General features: G+C 36.7%; 1 long non-coding RNA gene across 1 annotated transcript in view; it reads right to left on the reverse strand.

Moving 5' to 3' along the window:
- Positions 1-948: 948 nt before the first annotated feature.
- Positions 949-12,500, reverse strand: part of LOC131728492 (uncharacterized) — a 13,904-nt gene continuing 2,352 nt past the window's right edge. Inside the window, exon 4 of the long non-coding RNA XR_009322694.1 lies at positions 949-1,471. This is a non-coding gene — a long non-coding RNA (uncharacterized LOC131728492). The remainder of the gene's footprint in view (positions 1,472-12,500) is intronic.

A 12,500-nucleotide genomic window follows, 5' to 3' on the forward strand; every position in this document is an offset into this window, starting at 1 on the left:
GAAGGAACCTCCACCATGCTTCACTGCTGCCTGCAGACACTCATTTGTGTACCGCTCTCCAGCCCTTCGGCGAACAAACTGCCTTCTGCTACAGCCAGATATTTCAAATTTTGACTCATCAGTCCAGAGCACCTGCTGCCATTTTTCTGCACCCCAGTTCCTGTGTTTTCGTGCATAGTTGAGGTATGGCTTTTTGGCCGCAAGTCTTCCATGAAGGCCACTTCTGACCAGACTTCTCCGGACAGTAGATGGGTGTACCAGGGTCCCACTGTTTTCTGCCAATTCTGAGCTGATGGCACTGCTGGACATTTTCCGATTGTGAAGGGAACTAAGCATGATGTGTCTTTCATCTGCTGCAGTAAGTTTCCTTGGCCGACCACTGCGTCTACGGTCCTCAACGTTGCCCGTTTCTTTGTGCTTCTTCAAAAGAGCTTGGACAGCACATCTGGAAACCCCTGTCTGCCTTGAAATTTCTGCCTGGGAGAGACCTTGCTGATGCAGTATAACTACCTTGTGTCTTGTTGCTGTGCTCAGTCTTGCCATGGTGTATGACTTTTGACAGTAAACTGTCTTCAGCAACCTCACCTTGTTAGCTGAGTTTGGCTGTTCCTCACCCAGTTTTATTCCTCCTACACAGCTGTTTCTGTTTCAGTTAATGATTGTGTTTCAACCTACATATTGAATTGATGATCATTAGCACCTGTTTGGTATAATTGTTTAATCATACACCTGACTATATGCCTACAAAATCCCTGACTTTGTGCAAGTGTACCTAGAAGAATTGATGCTGTTTTGAAGGCAAAGGGTGGTCACACCAAATATGGATTTGATTTAGATTTTTCTTCTGTTCACTCACTTTGCATTTAGTTAATTGATAAATATAATCTATTAACATGTCTATTTTTGAAAGCATTCTTACTTTACAGCATTTTTTCACACCTGCCTAAAACTTTTGCACAGTACTGTACATGTTCAACTGTAATAGCTTTCAGCTGCTGTTTGAATTGTGCCCTTTTAGCACGAAGGAGATGGATGAAATGCAATTGAAGTGTTCCTGAACCACAAGCTTAAGAGAAAATACAGCATATCCTAAACTGTACTGCTTTTCACTATATCTGACATTCCCTGTTGGTTCCTTAGGATTTAATTAACACTTGCTTTATTTACCAATGGTGACACCAACATATGATGAGTCTTTTGAAGACTGCGCCATTTTGGAGAAACAGTAATCCACAAAATATGCCAGGTGCACATTCACAGAAGTTTTTGTGGGCATGCAGGGGTAGTACTCAAAGTTCAGTCCAAAAGATTATTTGAATATAGAAATTTGTTCTGAAATCACTTTGTTTGCAAAGAAAGTGGGCCTTTTTAATTTTTAACTCCCACAACTGTGACAGAAGGTGGTTCCAAGATTGCCAGGATAAACCAGCATCACTTAAGGAAGGCACCCTTATGTCAAATGTGCCATCATCTGGAAAAAAACAAAAAACAAATACTGTGGTAAAACCTGCATTTCCAGTTAAATATCCCCCTCCCCTTTTTTTTTAAACATACACAGCTATATATCCTCAAATAAATAAACATAGTCTGCTCCCCCTTTAACATCAACAGAAAAGGGAGTTTATTTAATTTGACTATCAAATTTCAAAGTAGACCCAAATTTCCTTTTTCAAGGCGGCTCAACGTCCATATCAGATTTTGCATGAGGCAATTTACAAATTTTATGTAAAAATGTTTTTGGAAAATTGACACTTTTTTCAGCTAGCAACACAACCTGCTTTAACTGCTATATAGGCTGTGTGGTCCAGTGGTTAAAGAAAATGGAGGAGGTCCCTGGTTCAAATCCTGTCTCAGCCACTGACTCGCTGTGTGACCCTGAACAAGTCACTTAACCTCCTTGTGCTCTGTTTTTCGGGTGAGACGTTGTTGTAAGTGACTCTACAGCTGATGCATAGTTCACACACCCTAGTCTCTGTAAGTCGTTTTGGATAAAGGCATCTGTTAAATAAACAGATAATAAAATAACAACTGTGTTTCTCTGTTTTCACTGTGTTCAGGAGGTCCCAGCCTCTGTGTGCACAATGTTGTGTTTTGAAAGCCTACTCTACCCTTTATCCACTTCCCTGTTTCTTTGACGCCCCTACCCCTACCCCTACCGCCACCCCCACCCCCACCCCCACCCCTTCATTCTTTGCTAGGATTTTCAGCGCACAAACCAAGAACAGATGTCTAGTGCTACAGTGATGAAAGACACTGCTGTTCTGGATGGCAGCCACATGCTTTTCATTCAAAGATGAAAGCTTTCAGCTTCCTTCCAGTGGAGCTGGTTTCAAAAGCAGCAAATCTCCCACTGACTCAAACTCTCTTCACACACACACACACACACACACACACACACACAAACTGCTTAAACAGACCTGATTATTTCTGAATACTTTAAAGTGAGCAAGGTAAACCTTTTTAAGGATAAAAGCTCTAAGCACTGACACTTATGTAAACTGTAAAACAGGCTTTGCTACAACATTTTTAGTACGATAGTAGATTCTAAAATGTATATTGACATTTAAAGCTGGATGGTTAAGATCAATTGTATTGCTATTTTTGCTTTTTAATTAGGCTTACATCTTTTTAGCTTTAAAGTTATACCAGTATGTACTGTAGAATACAACTGATGCAAAGCAGAGCTTTATTATATCATATACGCAAGTAGGTGTTGTTGTGTATGGGGCTTCTGTGTTTAAAACATTTTCCCATTTAAAAATATCAGTTCCTGTATTTGTTATTTTGAAAGAATGCGTAACACGTTGAAATATCAGTCTGAAATGGAAAAAAAAAACTCCAGGCAAGAGGAAATTGCACCAATAATATAGTGTCCAAATGACAGATATAGTGCATTTACACTTAAAACTCCAACCTGAGTTGCCTTGGGGTCGATTAGATTAAAATATCCTTATCATTTGAGCCACCTGTTTACACTTAAGCAGCTCTCTAAGCCGACTCTGAGCCTATATGCGAGCGCAAAGCTCCTGAACTAACCTGCGTGACCTCAGATCTCCATGGCGACCTCACGAACAAAAAGTTAATACAGTACATATGTGCATTTCCTGAGTTTACACATTTTTACATGTATTTTTATTGAAGTACCGATAAGCTGTACACATTTCAAGTAAACATTGGGGGTAATACAATATGAAACTATTACATATCATGGCCACGATCATGTGGATGAGTGAAACTGCCCAGAATAGATGATTTAAAAAATAGTAGCACACACCGGCTTGATGACTTCAGTCTGTCACGTCCACGGCTTCAGCTGAGTGTGTTTCTGCGTCCTGTTCCGAAGGAGATTGCTAAGTGACACTGACACTGGGGGCGCTGCTCACAACGTGCCTCTGCTTGAGCCGGCTCAGGGACTGAGCCATCCTAAAAGCTAAGCCACCTCGAAGACAGCTTAAAAGTTGCCAGTGCAAACGGGGGAATTAAAGACCAAGGCTCATCTTGCAATTGGCAGTGATCACATTTTCACAGACAGCCCATCTTCTTTGGCAAAGGAGATCAAAGGATTGTATTGTGTGCATGTAAATAGAGTCATTTGTCACTGTCAACAACCACCAAGGCCTTGTATGCCACTTCTTCAGGGATCAATTTGCCACAATCACATATTTAGCACACATTTCCCCATCTAGTTATTAGGTTATACACTAAATTAAATCTGTATAATTAGATACTTATTTTACATATTTTAAGAACCAACTGCAAACTACAGGCATATTATTTCCATCAGGAGAATAAAATACCAATTAAAATTATTGTAATTAAACTAGCTGAAATGTCTTCATTCTGCATGCTAATATTATATTTTAAAACGCATGTCTCGTATCAGGCAATTAATTTGAGCTGCACTGGTTCAGTAAGATGAGCTTGCTAACATGATTATAAGTCATTCCTAGCAACAGCGTAAAGGAGAATCATAGAACCCATATTTGTTGAATGTTTGCCAACTGGCTAATCTGCCAAGCATTTCACAGAATTTAAAGGGAGCATCAAACTCAAATGTGCCAGTTGATGTAATGCACGTTGAGGGGAGCAGGGATGTTTAAGCACTGCATTCAGTCTAATTACATTCAGGCTTTCCCAGTGTTTGGAAACATAGCTTGAGGAAGCTTAATTACAAACATGTAATGAGATCTGTATGAACAAAAACAGTCAATGCTGCAATACCGTATTCCTTCGAATTTAAGACACGCTTTTTTAACAATTTTTTGATTCTCAGAAATAGCCTTCGTGTATTAAAATCGCCAACAAAAGATGTGGCTACCCGAGTACACAAGCAGCAGCGTGACACTGCTGAGAAAAAACAAACCAAGCTTCCTGAGGAATGCCAAGAGAAACGTTTACAATTTCAGCATTTCTAACAAACAGTACCAGCTTGGACAGATCGGAAATGCTGATCAGACTACGGTATTTTTCGAGATGTCAAGCAATACCACAGTTCAATGCTGTTGTGGTTGCTGGGTTACATGTTGCCTGATGCTGTGGACTGTTGAGTCATGCTTGCTGTTGCCAGGACGCGTGATGCCGTAAGTGAGTGGTGGTGTGTGTATGACAGAGACGCCATCATAAGTATTATACAGTGCGCAGCACAATAAAGCTCTGTGGTTAATATACAACAACACTGTTTTGTGTCTGTATTGTACGATACAACAGAGTAATTCAGGTTGTATCTTTGTAAATGCATATTTACTCAGATTGAGGGTGGTAAATTTGGGCTGCATCTTAAATTCGAGGGCGTCTAAAATTTGAAGGAATACAGTAGTCACACAAAGCATGTAATTTTAAGTCCTGTATAACCCTGTCACAGTAAGCATTTTAAACCTAGATAATACATACTTTATTTTCATGTTTAATGCCAGTGCTGTTTGTTTTTCTGACATCTGGTTAATCAAATTATGCAAATCAGACCAATAAATTGACATTTCGCAGTATTTGTATGTCCTCAATATTTGCATGCAACAGTTTACTGCGTATAATGTAAATAAAAGCTGGGACTACAAAATAGTGCTTTTGGAAAAAATGTTGATGGCTGGTAAAACAGCTGTTTTTGGTACGGACTGACCCAATATCTGAATAATAAAACAAACATATCTCAGAAAATATCAAATAAACATAGACAGAGATACAGTATGTATAGATAAATAAACCTTGCTAGTAATACTCCTTATTTTAATCAAACAAATTCTTGCTTTGGAAAAAGCATTCTGTGATCTCTTTCAACTTTGGTGGGCTTAAATTCCATGCATCTCAGACAGTAAGACAGACAGATACATAGATGAACAGACGGAATGATGGATGCACAGAAAGCAAAGCATTCCAGATTACAAGTCAGGCTTGGCAGTGTTGTCCTAATAAGTTTCAGTAAACGGCATGTGAACTCCTTTCTGAACAAAATCCGGTGCTGCAACAAATATTTGTATTCGTTCATAACAGAAATTAAAAATGTCTGTATCAAAAATATATCATGAAAAGGAATCCATTACATAAATGACGTCTGAAATAAATAGCACACACTTTGCTGTACAAAATAGTGTGCATCTCCTTTTTTAATAGGTAATTTGATGGGGTATGAAGAAAGATTGTTTTACTGTAAATAATTACATTTTCTAGATTATTCTTCTAAATGTTGAAAGAATATTCAAATATGAAAAATCAATGTTCCTTCAAATACTAGAAACAGATACTTTATGGATATGAACAAAAAAAAGTTTGATATGCTGATAAAATGCAGCAATGCATCTAAATACTATAAGGTAATCCCATCTACATTATACTGTACATCATTTAAGGATACAGAGTTACAATTAAGTCTGTACCTGCCACTGCTGTACGTTTAAAACTGAACCAATTAGAACTGAAATACCAAGGTATCTATTCCTATCTATGCCGGTTCCCTCATTGTTCCTGCACATGATTTATGACCTGAAAGTTTTGCTGGACTCACTGGGGTCAATTTACTAACAGCTGTTGTCGTGCAAGCAAGGGAGCTGAATGCACAAAATATGTGCACGTTTACAGTGAAGCTTTTGATCCATATGGCTGTGTTGATCTTGAGATTTTAATTAATTAATTAATTTAGTGTTCCTAAGGAAAATGGAAAAGGGTCATTTGTTTTGAAAAAAAATCTGCTACAAATGAAAGTTATAATTAAAGTTCGGGAGGAGGGTCCGACACCAATCTCCGCATCACCAAATTGAATAATTCAATTTACACATTAGCTAATTTAAATTGTTAGCACTATAAATACCCTCTTCACTTATCTCTCAGTTGCGTTTTGATTTCATCGTAACCCACCACCTCCCCATCTCCACCTTTCTTAATAACAGTTTTTATGTTTTATCAAATGGGGGTCTGTGGCAAAGTGCCCCGCCCCTGTGTGCATTTGTGTGTTTTGTGTATGTATGCGTGCGTATGTAAATGTTGGTGTATAGATTGGTACACGGGATATAAACGGGTCTGTGTTTCACGTGTATTTAAAAAGTGTAGATTTGTATTTAGGCACGAGGAGAGCACAAATCACTTCACGTGCTGGTTAAATGTAATATGTGAGCACGGGGTTGCACAGAATTAATTCACGTGCTGGGATTCAAGTGAATAATTAATTAGTAATTGAATCCCAGCACAACAGTATAAATAGACGCACATTTCTTGCACTCAGGGTTGGGTGTTCGGAAGAGGAGAACGGGTGAGAGAGAGAGGAGAGTTAAAATCATTAGAATAATTATAAGTGTTTTGTACTCACCGTGTTTGTTTGTCTCCGTGCACCGTTTGTTAAGTGTTTAGTCGTTTTGTCTGTCTGTTTATTTTGGCGTCAAGTGCCGTGTCCTGTTTTGTATTCCATTGTTCAAACCTTTTATTTGTTATTAAACGCTGAGTGCAGCCATTGCACTCGGCTCATCATCACAACCACCATCTCTGTGTATTCCTTTTCTGGTCTGACGCCACCCACTCTGGCCGTCTTTGTGACAGGGTCTCAGCCTCGTCCAGTTGGCCAGGCAGCGAACCCTCAAACCATGTTAGGTTTGATGCCAAATGAATGTGTATATACAGCATACTTTTCTGTTAAATCGCATACTCCGCATTCTCTACAATAAATATTTGTACTAAAACATTTTGTGATTGGTGTTTGTCCCGAACTACTGAATTATAGTTTCGTTATTATAGGAACCATCTCATACAAATGACATAAATATTGCATACAAGTTACTGTACACTGAATTCCAGTTTCAACCTTAAGCCATAGTAATAAAGCATAAGGAATATATTATATTTCTAAAGTCAATTTTCTTTACAATCCAAGAGTTTCTTAATCCGTCTAGACTTCAGAGTGTTGCACACTATAGTTACTTATTACTATGCATTGTGATGCTGCTGCTATAGTTTATGCCAGATTGCTTAAAAACACAGACTAGTGAGCACACTATATTGGCTAGCTTTTTACTGTAAAACCATCATTACACTTTAAATAGTAAACCATACTACCAGGAGTTCATTTAATTGGCTTGCAATGTGAAAATCAGACCACAATTATTTGTGTTCCTAACATTCTAATGCAATTGTTCTTAGGTCTGCAGAGAGCTTCCAGTTCTTTCTTTAATCAAAGGAAAAGTCATTTTCATTGGTGAAACAATTTGCCAGACACAATGGTTTGTGCATTTAATCAGTCTGTTTATTCAAACAGCATTGAATCTGTCCATTTTTGCTACAATGACTACAGATATCAATTCCCCAGACATATTTAGACATAAGTTTAGAAACTGGGGGCTAGATTCCCAAAGCTATTTACTCCAAAACGTCATTACCAGGTTGTTTTCACATAGCAAAAAAAAACCTAATAAAGTTACCAAAGAACACACATTTTTAGTTGCTTGTGAATAGTCGAAAGTTTTTTTCTTATTCATTTTATAATTGTAAATGGAGTATTTTTTTCACTTCAGACAAAAATTACACTAAACACTAAAAACTATTTGGGGTAAAAAGCTTTGATAATCAAGACCTTATGACAGCTCAGTCTGGTGTTTTTGAGACTCTTTTAGAATAAATTTAATATCAAGGCATATAAGGTTCATATTTATGGCATAAATAAATAAAATATTCTAAATATTTCAAAAGAGTGTGGTTTTTATATTTACAGAGTCCACAAGTACCCACAGCATGAACACTCTGTAACGATAGAGTTTCACACTACAGGTGTCAACAAAAATACCTTTCATAAAAGAAATACATTTTAAACTCCAAACCACCAAAATAAAACAAACTGTCTGAATGAAAGTTTGTAGCTTCATCCAAAGCTACAAACTTTGCTCCCCAAGCAAAGCTGGATAGGTGGAACAGCTGGCTAGGGCAGAACACCAGCACCCTAGCGATAGAAACACAGCCTCCAATAATTCACCTCTCACATCTCTTTGATGTTTATTTGTAGCAGCTGTGGAGTACAATGACCTAACTGGTTGGGGGTTGGGGGTTGGGGGTGATCCGCTCTCTATTCCCCCCCAACATAAGAGGCCCATTTGTCTTACTCACCTATATAGATATTTGAATGCTGTAGATGGTGCTTTTACTAATTTCAATACGCACTGAGAACTGTACAGGTATTTATCTCACTTGTAAGTCTAAGGCTAAGGGCCAGGGATCAGTTGCACCACCTACACATTAGCTTACTTATAGCATAATTCATTACTAGCTTTACATTGAAAACGTTTTTGTTTTTAAGATGCTGCAACCAAGTGCAGATTCTCAAAATATTGTAATCCAAATTTGTATAAGCGTATTTTCTAAAGAAAAAAAAAAATTTACATTTCTGAAAATAACAAGAAACTATTTAAGCCTACTTTCTCTTGTCTCCTAAATTGTATACTGGAGTGTTTATTTCAGAAGTTATATATATATATATATATATATATATATATATATATATATATATATATATATATATTGATTTTAAGAAAATGTAATAGTGTTAAACACGAAAACACACTTTGTTTAAATTCTCAGTCCTGGGTGTAATTTATATTTTCTACGGGCTCCCAGGGCCATTGATACACAGACAGCTAACCTTTCGCAATGAACTGTGACTTCCTGCCCAGGCTGAGCTACACAGATTATTTTTCAAATAAACCTAGTCTCCCCCGGAGTAAGATATAACTGGTTTAGTTAAGCAGGCGGGTTGGGGGAGGAAAGAGAGTTTTTTGATGTGTTAGATAAGGGCAAACAAAGTTGTCACTTATCCATGAAGTTACTCTGCACAGGCTTATCTTATCTGTCGCTTGATAGGCCTAAGAGCAACAACAAGAAAAGGAAAGGCTAACTTTTTCTCATACTCTGTACAGAGACTGAAGTTGAATGAGTTTCCATTTCTATACCTCCAAAGGGTTCTAAATTCTAAAACTTATCAGAAACTAAATTAGGTAGACAACATTTTGGCTAATGCTTAAACTGATAAAGGCAGTTTCTACTTGACCCAAAGTTTTACCTTTAAGAGTATGGTCCTTCTCATGAACCCAAGATTGGTGCTCATTCTTTAGTACTGAAGCTCTAGAATTATCCAACTCCATTTTTTTTCTATAAGTTAATGAATATCAGACTTGTATCCATCCACCCCAGTTATCAGCATATTATAAGATGTAATACCTGTAGTTTAACAATTCATTTTGTGTCTTCTTATATTCTCTTCTCAGTAAATGTGTTTGTTTATCAGAAGTAGGATTCATTTATGGCCATTTTGTGGATGCTATTGTATTGTATTTCACAAAGCTCAAAGCACCAGAAGCAGCATGTCCGTAAATCTCACTTAACCACAATTAAAAAAAGTCTTCTGCACTACTAGTAACTTAATAATTCATATAAAAAGGTTTGTTTATTGAAGGTCAAAAGTCAATTACTCACCAGTAACATCAGTGCCAAACTCAAGTAAAACTGAAAAGTAAATCAAGTATTTAGGAGGTCAGGGCTGCCCATCTGTTTTTGCTGAGATAGGTTTAGCAACGGATTTAGGACCCCAGGGACTTGCTTGAAACTTTGATTATATCTTTTTTAGTACTTATGAAAAGCTTACCTGCTTTAAGAAATGTTTTAGATTTAAAGTAATGGTATTTAAAATATATTTGTTATCCATGTGTCTCCAACAAGAAATGCCAGAAAGTGTATATTCTTACAGCATTTTAACATTGACATTTAGATGTGACTGAATAAGCTAAATGAGATTTGCAGGCACCATACAGCCAGCCAAATTAGTTGGCCACCTTCCCCATTCAGCAGTAAAATGACACAGATGCTTCCACTAGAACTCAAAAAGAGCACTCAAGAGATTACAAAACATCTACTTTGAACGACACTGGATTTATTGACTTCAGAGTTATATATTCTCATATTTCTATACATTATTTTGACAACAATTATGAAGGAAACTGAATAACCAAAATGCCAGCACTATTTATTTCCATTGCTCTGTCCCATTTCTTATGAGCCAGATTTGGTCCCAGACCTCTAGAGGTGGAAGGCATGAAAGTCAGCTATTCCAATACGGAGGCTGTGTGGTCCTGTGGTTAAAGAAAAGGGACTTGTAACCAGGAGGTCCCCGGTTCAAATCCCACCTCAGCCACTGACTCATTGTGTGACCCTGAGCATGTCACTTAACCTCCTTGTGCTCTTTCTTTCAGGTGAGACGTAGTTGTAAGTGCCTCTGTAGCTGATGCATAGTTCACACACCCTAGTCTCTGTAAGACGCCTTGGATAAAGGCATCTGCTAAATAAACAAATAATACAGCACCGTTCAGTAATAATCTACTGGTGGAGAAAACAAGGCAACCAAAAAAAACAGGTATTCTTTTGGCTGCACTGGAAAACTGGTAACACTATAGTAACAACTGTCCGGTGGTAGCGAGGGCAACACAAGAGGGTTAATGACAAAAAGAAATGTGTGGTGAAAGCCCACTTGAAATGCACAGCTAGATCCTGTTCATCGCAAGGTCTTTAAGGCTTTGAAGACTGTCCCAACATTTGGGCATGGGCATTACTATACAACTGCTATCACAAAGGATGCTTGGTTTATAAGAGGGAGCTTCTATAATTCTATAATTCTACTTTCCCATCAAAGATGCATTTCTAGAAGACTTATCATCATCAAGGGATTATAGCCACAGAAACGTAGAAATTACAACCTAGCAAAAGGCATCCGGATTTTTAAAATGTGGTTTCTCATTACAGTATCTTTACACTTAACATGCAATAATTAGATGTTATTTTTAAACATTTTAAATGCTCTACTCTGATTAAACCAAATTGTTTCAAGAAACAGAGCTCTGGAAGAACTTAACATTATCATATACAGTAAAGTGATACTGTTTGGTTGTAATGGTGTCTGCAGCATTCCCTAAACACATGGATACTACATTTACACACACAAAAATAGCAAACAAATGTTTGTAAATACACGGGGTGACATATCAAGTACAGTGGTTATATAAATACAATACATTAATATAAATAACCCCTTAAACATGCGTGCTAATCCAGGTAACTACCACAATACATGTATCATATTCTCTCTGTAAATCTTTTTCAAAGAACCAATGCAATTTGACGAAACTTTTATTTATTTATTTTTTTAGCTAGTAGGCCTATGTGTATTATTATTATTATTATTATTATTATTATTATTATTATTATTATTATTATTATTATTATGTAGCCTATATGTTACAAAACTAATCAATGTATTAAATAAGTGTTGATGCTGAACAGTGCAGTTAGGTCTCGCTGTCACAGTATAACATAAAAAGTTCTGGTGTAACGTCAATTTATGCTACCTGTCAATTTTTCCTACTTTCCGTACTGCGCATGCCCAGACTATTTTCAGCCTGCACTACCCAGACGCTCATCAAAAACTGTTACCTATTTTTTTGGATGACAATATACGTGTTTTACTCCACATGTAATAATTAGTTTTATATTAAATACAGACAGCTGGTGTTAATGAACGGTAACGTGTAGAGCTAGGTACATTTTTTAAATAAAAAAAGCAAAATATAAAAGGCAACTACACGCCGACTGCACATTTTTTACATTGAAGCGTAGCGTTTTGTTGACAAGTATACCTTTGTAAAATTGTTTTGTAAAGGTATTATTATTATTATTATTATTATTATTATTATTATTATTATTGTTATTATTATTATTATTATTATTATTATTATTATTATTATTATTATTATTATGTTTTTTTCAAACTACTCTCTGTATAACCAAGATGAATTGATGGGGATTGTTTTAACTTCCCCAAAAAATGTAAAATAACGTTATTATCTACAGATGCAATTTTGGTACAGGTAACAGTATATACATTTAAACACCAGCTAATCTCAATTTGCCTGTAAATGCTGTTTTAATGTAAGTTTTCAGTATACATCTTGGATGATAAAAAATGCGAGATTTATTAAACAAGTGTC

Source organism: Acipenser ruthenus, unplaced genomic scaffold (genome assembly GCF_902713425.1).
Source record: "Acipenser ruthenus unplaced genomic scaffold, fAciRut3.2 maternal haplotype, whole genome shotgun sequence".
In the NCBI taxonomy this organism is placed as follows: domain Eukaryota; kingdom Metazoa; phylum Chordata; class Actinopteri; order Acipenseriformes; family Acipenseridae; genus Acipenser; species Acipenser ruthenus.